The sequence below is a fragment of the Chrysemys picta genome, unplaced genomic scaffold (genome assembly GCF_011386835.1).
Source record: "Chrysemys picta bellii isolate R12L10 unplaced genomic scaffold, ASM1138683v2 scaf884, whole genome shotgun sequence".
NCBI lineage: Eukaryota > Metazoa > Chordata > Testudines > Emydidae > Chrysemys > Chrysemys picta.
Window position 1 is genome coordinate 10001 of NW_027053591.1, and position 7500 is coordinate 17500.

At 69.5% G+C, this 7500-nt stretch overlaps 1 non-coding gene across 1 annotated transcript; it reads right to left on the reverse strand.

The window, feature by feature from the left end:
* Positions 1 to 2873: 2873 nt before the first annotated feature.
* LOC135979453 (5S ribosomal RNA) lies at positions 2874 to 2992 on the reverse strand. The gene has a single exon (XR_010596759.1). It is a non-coding gene; the product is annotated as a 5S ribosomal RNA (ribosomal RNA).
* Between the last annotated feature and the right edge of the window lie 4508 nt (positions 2993 to 7500).

The window sequence follows — 7500 nt, forward strand, 5'->3', positions numbered from 1 at the left end:
AGGCAGTCCGGGAGAGGCTTAAGAGTCATCCCCCGACAGTGTGGGTGTGGGTGTGGGCGGGGGGGAGGCTTAGCAGTCGTCCCCAGGGCGGTCCGGGGGTGGGGGGAGGCCTCAGAGTCGTCCCTCCGAGAGCCGTGTCGGCGGCGGTGGCGGGTGTCAGGCTTTACATCCAGCCTCCGGAGGGTGAGCGTCCTCGGACGCGATGCAGCCGCCGCAGAGAGGCAGCCTCCGAGGCAGGGAGCGGAGCACCGAGGCTGGGGAGTGGGGAGCAGGAGCCGGGGGGGGGGAGGTGGGGGGCGTTCAGGACAACAGGTCAACCCCCGGGAAGCGGCTGTCAAATGTTCAAAGTCCCCACTCGGCCACCAGGTCAAGCCCCGGGAAGCGGCTGTAAAATGTTCAAAGTCCCCCCCGGGACAACAGGTCAAGCCCTGGGAGGCGGCTGTCAAATGTTCAAAGTCCCCACCGGGACAACAGGTCAAGCCCTGGGAGGCGGCTGTCAAATGTTCAAAGTCCCCACCGGGACAACAGGTCAACCCCCGGGAAGCGGCTGTCAAATTTTCAAAGTCCCCGTTCGGCCACCAGGTCAACCCGCTGAATCTACTGGGTTGACCTGGCGGCCGGTTTGCTTTCCGGCCACCAGGTCAACCCATTGGATTCGACGGGTTGACCTGGCGACCGGTTTGCTTTCCGGCCACCAGGTCAACCCATTGGATTCGACGGGTTGACCTGGTGGCCGGTTTGCTTTCCGGACCGGATGTCACCCCACTCCCAGGGCAGCGCGGCAGTGGTGCTGAGGACCGCAGAGGGGGGGCTTAATAGTCGAGAGGGAGCAGGTCCGGGGGAGGCTTAATAGTCGTCCCCCGAGGACTCCGGGGGCCAGGCTTAATAGTCGTCCCCCCCCCCCCCCCCCCCGGGCGCTCCAGGGGGGAAAGCTTAATAGTCCTCCCCCGAGGACTCCGGGGGCAGGCTTAACAGTCGTCCGCCCCGGGCGCTCCAGCGGGAAAGCTTAATAGTCCTCCCCTGACAGTGTGTGTGTGTGTGGGAGGGAGGCTTAGCAGTCTTGCCCCGGGTGGTCCGGTGGGGGAGGCTTAGCAGTCATCCCCCGAGGACTCCGGGGGCAGGCTTAATAGTGGTTCCAGGGGAGGCTTAATAGTCTTCCCCCGGGCAGTCCGGGAGAGGCTTAATCGTCATCCCCCGACAGTGTGTGTGTGTGTGTGTGGGGGGGAGGCTTAGCAGTCTTCCCCCAGGCTGGGTGGGGGCCTGGCGGGAGGCGTCGCAGTCTTCCCCCGGGCGGTCCGGTGGGGGAGGCTTAGCAGTCGTCCCCAGGGCGGTCCGGGGGTGGGGTGGGGTGGGGGGCCTCACAGTCGTCCCTCGGAGAGCCGGGTCGGCGGCAGTGGTGGGTTTACGTCCAGCCTCCGGAGGGTGCGCGTCCTCGGAGGCGATGCAGGCGCCGCAGAGAGGCAGCCTCCGAGGCAGGGAGCGGAGCACCGAGGCTGGGGAGAGGGGAGCAGGAGCCGGGGGCTGGGGGTGGGGGTGGGGGGCGTTCAGGACAACCGGTCAAGCCCCGGGAAGCAGCTGTCAAATGTTCCAAGTCCCCACTCGGCCACCAGGTCCACCCCAGTCTAGCAATGGGGTTGACCTGGCTGACGGCCGGTTAGTATCAAGGTAAACTCACCGTCGTCCACAGGAGGGCAGCTCTCAGGCCGGCCGGCTGCGGCTGACTCTGGGGCGGCGCCCGGTCCCGGCAGCGAGGGGCGGGGGGGCGCGGAGCGAGACGGGGCTAACCGGGGGGGGGGGGCGCCTCCTGCGACTTTGGGGGCCGCGGGTCGTCAGTGGCGTGCAGGCCGGGCCTCTCCCGGGGGATTCGGGGGGGCGGTCCTGCGGGCCGGGCGCAGGGGGCTCGGGCGAGCCCGGGCCGGTCCGCCCCGGGGCCGGGGTCTCCGCCTGCGGCTCAGGGGGGCGCGGGTCGTCGGGGGAGGAAGCCCGGGGGAGCTGCACACCGGCCCGCCAGGCCAGGCCTGGCCTGGATGGCCGCGGGGGGATTCGGGGCGGTCCCGCGGGCCGGGGGCCGGGCGCAGGGGAGGCGGGGGGTCCGAGCGAGTCCGTCCCGGGCCCGGGGCCTCCCCCTGCGGCTTTGGGGTCCGTGGGTCCCCGCTGGCGGAAGCCACTGGGAGCTGGACACCCGCCGTCCGTCCCGCCTGGCCAGGCCTGGCCTGGGTGGCCGCGGGGGGATTCGGGGCGGTCCCGCGGGCCGGCGGCCGGGCGCAGGGGAGGCGGGGGGTCCGAGCGAGTCGGTCCCGGGCCTGGGGTCTCCCCCTGCGGCTTTGGGGTCCGTGGGTCCCCGCTGGAGGAAGCCGCTGGGCGCTGGACACCCGCCGTCCGTCCCGCCTGGCCAGGCCTGGCCTGGGTGGCCGCGGGGGGATTCGGGGCGGTCCCGCGGGCCGGCGGCCGGGCGCAGGGGGTCCGAGCGAGTCCGTCCCAGGCCCGGGGCCTCCCCCTGCGGCTTTGGGGTCCGTGGGTCCCCGCTGGAGGAAGCCGCTGGGCGCTGGACACCCGCCGTCCGTCCCGCCTGGCCAGGCCTGGCCTGGGTGGCCGCGGGGGGGGATTCGGGGCGGACCTGCGGGCCGGCGGCCGGGAGGGTCCGGGCCAGTCCGCCCCATGCCCGGCGTCTCCCCCAGCGGCTTCGGTGGCCCCGGGGGGGGTCCTCCGCGGAGGAAGCCGGGTGGGTGGGGAGCCGGACCCCAGGCGCCCAGACCCGTGACCTGCGGCCGCGACCTCCGACTCGGCAGGAGCGACGAGGGGCTTTCCGGCCCGTCCCCCCCTCTCCTTCCCCCCCAGAAAAGGAGAGAGAGCTGACTCGGACCGGGAAAAGCTGCCTACGGCACCTGGGATTCCCAGGCGGTCACCCATCCAAGTACTAGCCAGGCCCGGGACGGTTTACCTTCCGAGATCGGACGGGATCGGGGGCGTTCGGTCCGGTATGGCCGTAGGCACCCGGCCCCGCGCCTCCTCGCCCGCTTTCCCCTGCCGACGCCCGGGCCTGCCGCACGGTGAGCCCCGGTCGGACTGCCCCCCCCCCTGCGGCAGGGCCCCCGTCTCTCGCGGGCCCGGTCCTTTTTTCCTTTTCGAGCTCCGGGGCCCGGGCTGGCCGCCAGAGCCCCTCCGCCCGCCCTCCCCGGCGTCGGGGAAAATACTGTCCCGGACTTCCAGTGCGCCCGATCCTGTCAGCCGGGGGGTGGGGAGGGGCAGTCCCTCGCTGCGGCCGGGGAGGGTGAGCCCAGGGCGGCTTGCCTGCCGTGCGAGGCCCCTCTCGGCCACCAGGTCAACCCCGAGTCGAAAGGGCTGAAAAATTTTCAGAGTCCCCTCCCGGGCACCAGGTCAACCCGTGGAATCGGACGGGTTCACCTGCTGGCCGGTTCGCTTCCCGGCCACCAGGTCAACCCCTAGGTTGCCGACCGGCCTACCCAGTGGCCGGTTTGCTTTCCGGCCACCAGGTCAACCCCTAGGGGTTTTAACGGGGGCACGCCCGGTGGCCTCTTTCCCGTCCGGTCACCAGGTCAACCCGGATCTCCCTCCTTCCCTGGGCGTCCCCTCCTCGGAGGCGTCAGGTTCCATTTCCCCCCCCCCCCCAGACTTCCAGGGGCCCGATCCAGTCGGCCGGGAGGCAGTCCCTCGCTGCGGCCGGGGAGGGTGAGCCCAGGGCGGCCTGGTCCATGTCTCTAGTGGGCCCGATCCTTTTTTTTTTTTTCGAGCTCCGGGGCCAGGCCCGCCCGGGCAGCCCTCCTCGGAGGCGTGGGGCGATTCCCCCCCCCCCCCCAGACTTCCAGGGGCCCGATCCTGTCGGCCGGGAGGCAGTCCCTCGCTGCGGCCGGGGAGGGTCAGCCCAGGGCGGCTTGCCTGCCGTGCGAGTCCCCTCTCGGCCACCAGGTCAACCGCGAGTCGAAAGGGCTGAAAAATTTTCAGAGTCCCCTCCCGGGCACCAGGTCAACCCGTGGAATCGAACGGGTTCACCTGCTGGCCGGTTCGCTTCCCGGCCACCAGGTCAACCCGTGGAATCGGACGGGTTCACCGGCTGGCCGGTTCGCTTTCCGGCCACCAGGTCAACCCCTAGGTTTTAAGGGGGGGACGCCCGGTGGCCTCTTTCCCGTCCGGTCACCAGGTCAACCCGGATCTCCCTCCTTCCCTGGGCGCCCCCTCCTCGGAGGCGTCAGGTTCCATTCTTTTTTCCAGACTTCCAGGGGCCCGATCCAGTCGGCCGGGTGGCAGTCCCTCGCTGCGGCCGGGGAGGGTGAGCCCAGGGCGGCTTGCCTGCCGTGCGAGTCCCCTCTCGGCCACCAGGTCAACCCCGAGTCGAAAGGGCTGAAAAATTTTCAGAGTCCCCTCCCGGGCACCAGGTCAACCCGTGGAATCGAACGGGTTCACCTGCTGGCCGGTTCGCTCTCCCGGCCACCAGGTCAACCCGTGGAATCGGACGGGTTCACCGGCTGGCCGGTTCGCTTTCCGGCCACCAGGTCAACCCCTAGGTTTTAAGGGGGGGGGGACGCCCGGTGGCCTCTTTCCCGTCCGGTCAGCAGGTCAACCCGGATCTCCCTCCTTCCCTGGGTGCCCCCTCCTCGGAGGCGTCAGGTTCCATTCTTTTTTCCAGACTTCCAGGGGCCCGATCCAGTCGGCCGGGTGGCAGTCCCTCGCTGCGGCCGGGGAGGGTGAGCCCAGGGCGGCTTGCCTGCCGTGCGAGTCCCCTCTCGGCCACCAGGTCAACCCCGAGTCGAAAGGGCTGAAAAATTTTCAGAGTCCCCTCCCGGGCACCAGGTCAACCCGTGGAATCGAACGGGTTCACCTGCTGGCCGGTTCGCTTCCCGGGCACCAGGTCAACCCGTGGAATCGAACGGGTTCACCTGCTGGCCGGTTCGCTTCCCGGGCACCAGGTCAACCCGTGGAATCGAACGGGTTCACCTGCTGGCCGGTTCGCTTCCCGGGCACCAGGTCAACCCGTGGAATCGAACGGGTTCACCTGCTGGCCGGTTCGCTTTCCGGCCACCAGGTCAACCCCTAGGTTTTAAGGGGGGGGGGGACGCCCGGTGGCCTCTTTCCCGTCCGGTCAGCAGGTCAACCCGGATCTCCCTCCTTCCCTGGGCGCCCCCTCCTCGGAGGCGTCAGGTTCCATTCTTTTTTCCAGACTTCCAGGGGCCCGATCCAGTCGACCGGGAGGCAGTCCCTCGCTGCGGCCGGGGAGGGTGAGCCCAGGGCGGCTTGCCTGCCGTGCGAGTCCCCTCTCGGCCACCAGGTCAACCCCGAGTCGAAAGGGCTGAAAAATTTTCAGAGTCCCCTCCCGGGCACCAGGTCAACCCGTGGAATCGAACGGGTTCACCTGCTGGCCGGTTCGCTTCCCGGGCACCAGGTCAACCCGTGGAATCGAACGGGTTCACCTGCTGGCCGGTTCGCTTCCCGGGCACCAGGTCAACCCGTGGAATCGAACGGGTTCACCTGCTGGCCGGTTCGCTTTCCGGCCACCAGGTCAACCCCTAGGTTTTAAGGGGGGGGACGCCCGGTGGCCTCTTTCCCGTCCGGTCAGCAGGTCAACCCGGATCTCCCTCCTTCCCTGGGCGCCCCCTCCTCGGAGGCGTCAGGTTCCATTCTTTTTTCCAGACTTCCAGGGGCCCGATCCAGTCGGCCGGGTGGCAGTCCCTCGCTGCGGCCGGGGAGGGTGAGCCCAGGGCGGCTTGCCTGCCGTGCGAGTCCCCTCTCGGCCACCAGGTCAACCCCGAGTCGAAAGGGCTGAAAAATTTTCAGAGTCCCCTCCCGGGCACCAGGTCAACCCGTGGAATCGAACGGGTTCACCTGCTGGCCGGTTCGCTTCCCGGGCACCAGGTCAACCCGTGGAATCGAACGGGTTCACCTGCTGGCCGGTTCGCTTCCCGGGCACCAGGTCAACCCGTGGAATCGAACGGGTTCACCTGCTGGCCGGTTCGCTTCCCGGGCACCAGGTCAACCCGTGGAATCGAAAGGGTTCACCTGCTGGCCGGTTCGCTTTCCGGCCACCAGGTCAACCCCTAGGTTTTAAGGGGGGGGACGCCCGGTGGCCTCTTTCCCGTCCGGTCAGCAGGTCAACCCGGATCTCCCTCCTTCCCTGGGCGCCCCCTCCTCGGAGGCGTCAGGTTCCATTCTTCTTTTTCCAGACTTCCAGGGGCCCGATCCAGTCGACCGGGAGGCAGTCCCTCGCTGCGGCCGGGGAAGGTGAGCCCAGGGCGGCCTGGTCCATGTCTCTAGTGGGCCCGATCCTTTTTTTTTTTCCGAGCTCCGGGGCCAGGCCCGCCCGGGCAGCCCTCCTCGGGGGCGTGGGGCGATTTCCCCCCCCCCCACCCCCAGACTTCCAGGGGCCCGATCCTGTCGGCCGGGAGGCAGTCCCTCGCTGCGGCCGGGGAGGGTCAGCCCAGGGCGGCCTGCTTGGCGGCCGGGTCCATGTCTCTAGTGGGCCCGATCCTTTTTTTCCCTTTTCCGGCTCCGGGGCCCGGGGTGCCCGGGTAGCCCTCCGCGGTGGCGTCGGCCAATTTTTTTTAAAATCAGACTTCCGTGGGCCCGATCCTGACGGCCGGGAGGCAGTCCCTCGCCGCGTCCGGGGACGGCGAGACGCTCGGCCACCGGGTCAACCCGGAGGAAGCGGGCTGGGGGAAGAAAAAAAAAAAAAAAGTTTTCCAAGTCCGAAAAATTTTCAAAGTCCCCTCTCGGCCACCAGGTCAACCCCTTTGGAGCGAATGGGTTGACCTGACGGCCGGTCGTCTCGCGGATGTCCGGAAGGGGTCGCCCCACGCCGTCTCGGCCGACCGAGGGAACCACGAGGTGGCGCCCAGTTCCAGTTTCGTACCGCCGAAGGCGGGGCTTTGGCTTTTTCGACCTGCCTTTCGAGGATTGTGTGAGGAGATTTCTGAGGACAGGTTTTTCAGAGCCTGTGAGAACCGGAGCTCAGCCTAGGGGATCAATCCGAGTATTGTACCCGACCCTGCCCGGCGTGGGAGGGGGGGAGCGGGCCCGTTTGAGGGCGGAGGCCAGCACCCGGCCCTCCGCCGAGACGGCCCGCTTTGCCCGGCTCTTAGCTCACGGGCCCCGCAGCGGCCGGGAGCCGAGCTCCGAGTGTCGGCGCCCCCCGGAGGGAGGGGGGGCCCGCTCCTCTCGCGCCCGCCGATCGATGTGGCGCTGACGTTCGCGACGGGAAGGGCCCTTCGCGGGCCGGCACCCCAACCGCGGGGCCGTCCGGTGTTCAGGCGGATGGGGACCCTCTTCCTTTTCGCGTGCACGGATCCAGGGACCGATGGGGACTTCCCTCCTCGGGGCGGCCCGGGCACCTGCCCGGCCCTCCGTGCGTGGGGCCGTCTGGCCGAGATCTCCGCCGTGCGAGGTCGAGCGGTTCCGGCAGACCACCCAGGGGTCCGAAAAACCCAGGGAGCCGCGAGGCTCAGCAGGGCCAAACACGGTCGCGAGAGCGAGCAGGGGCGCGCTGCGGTC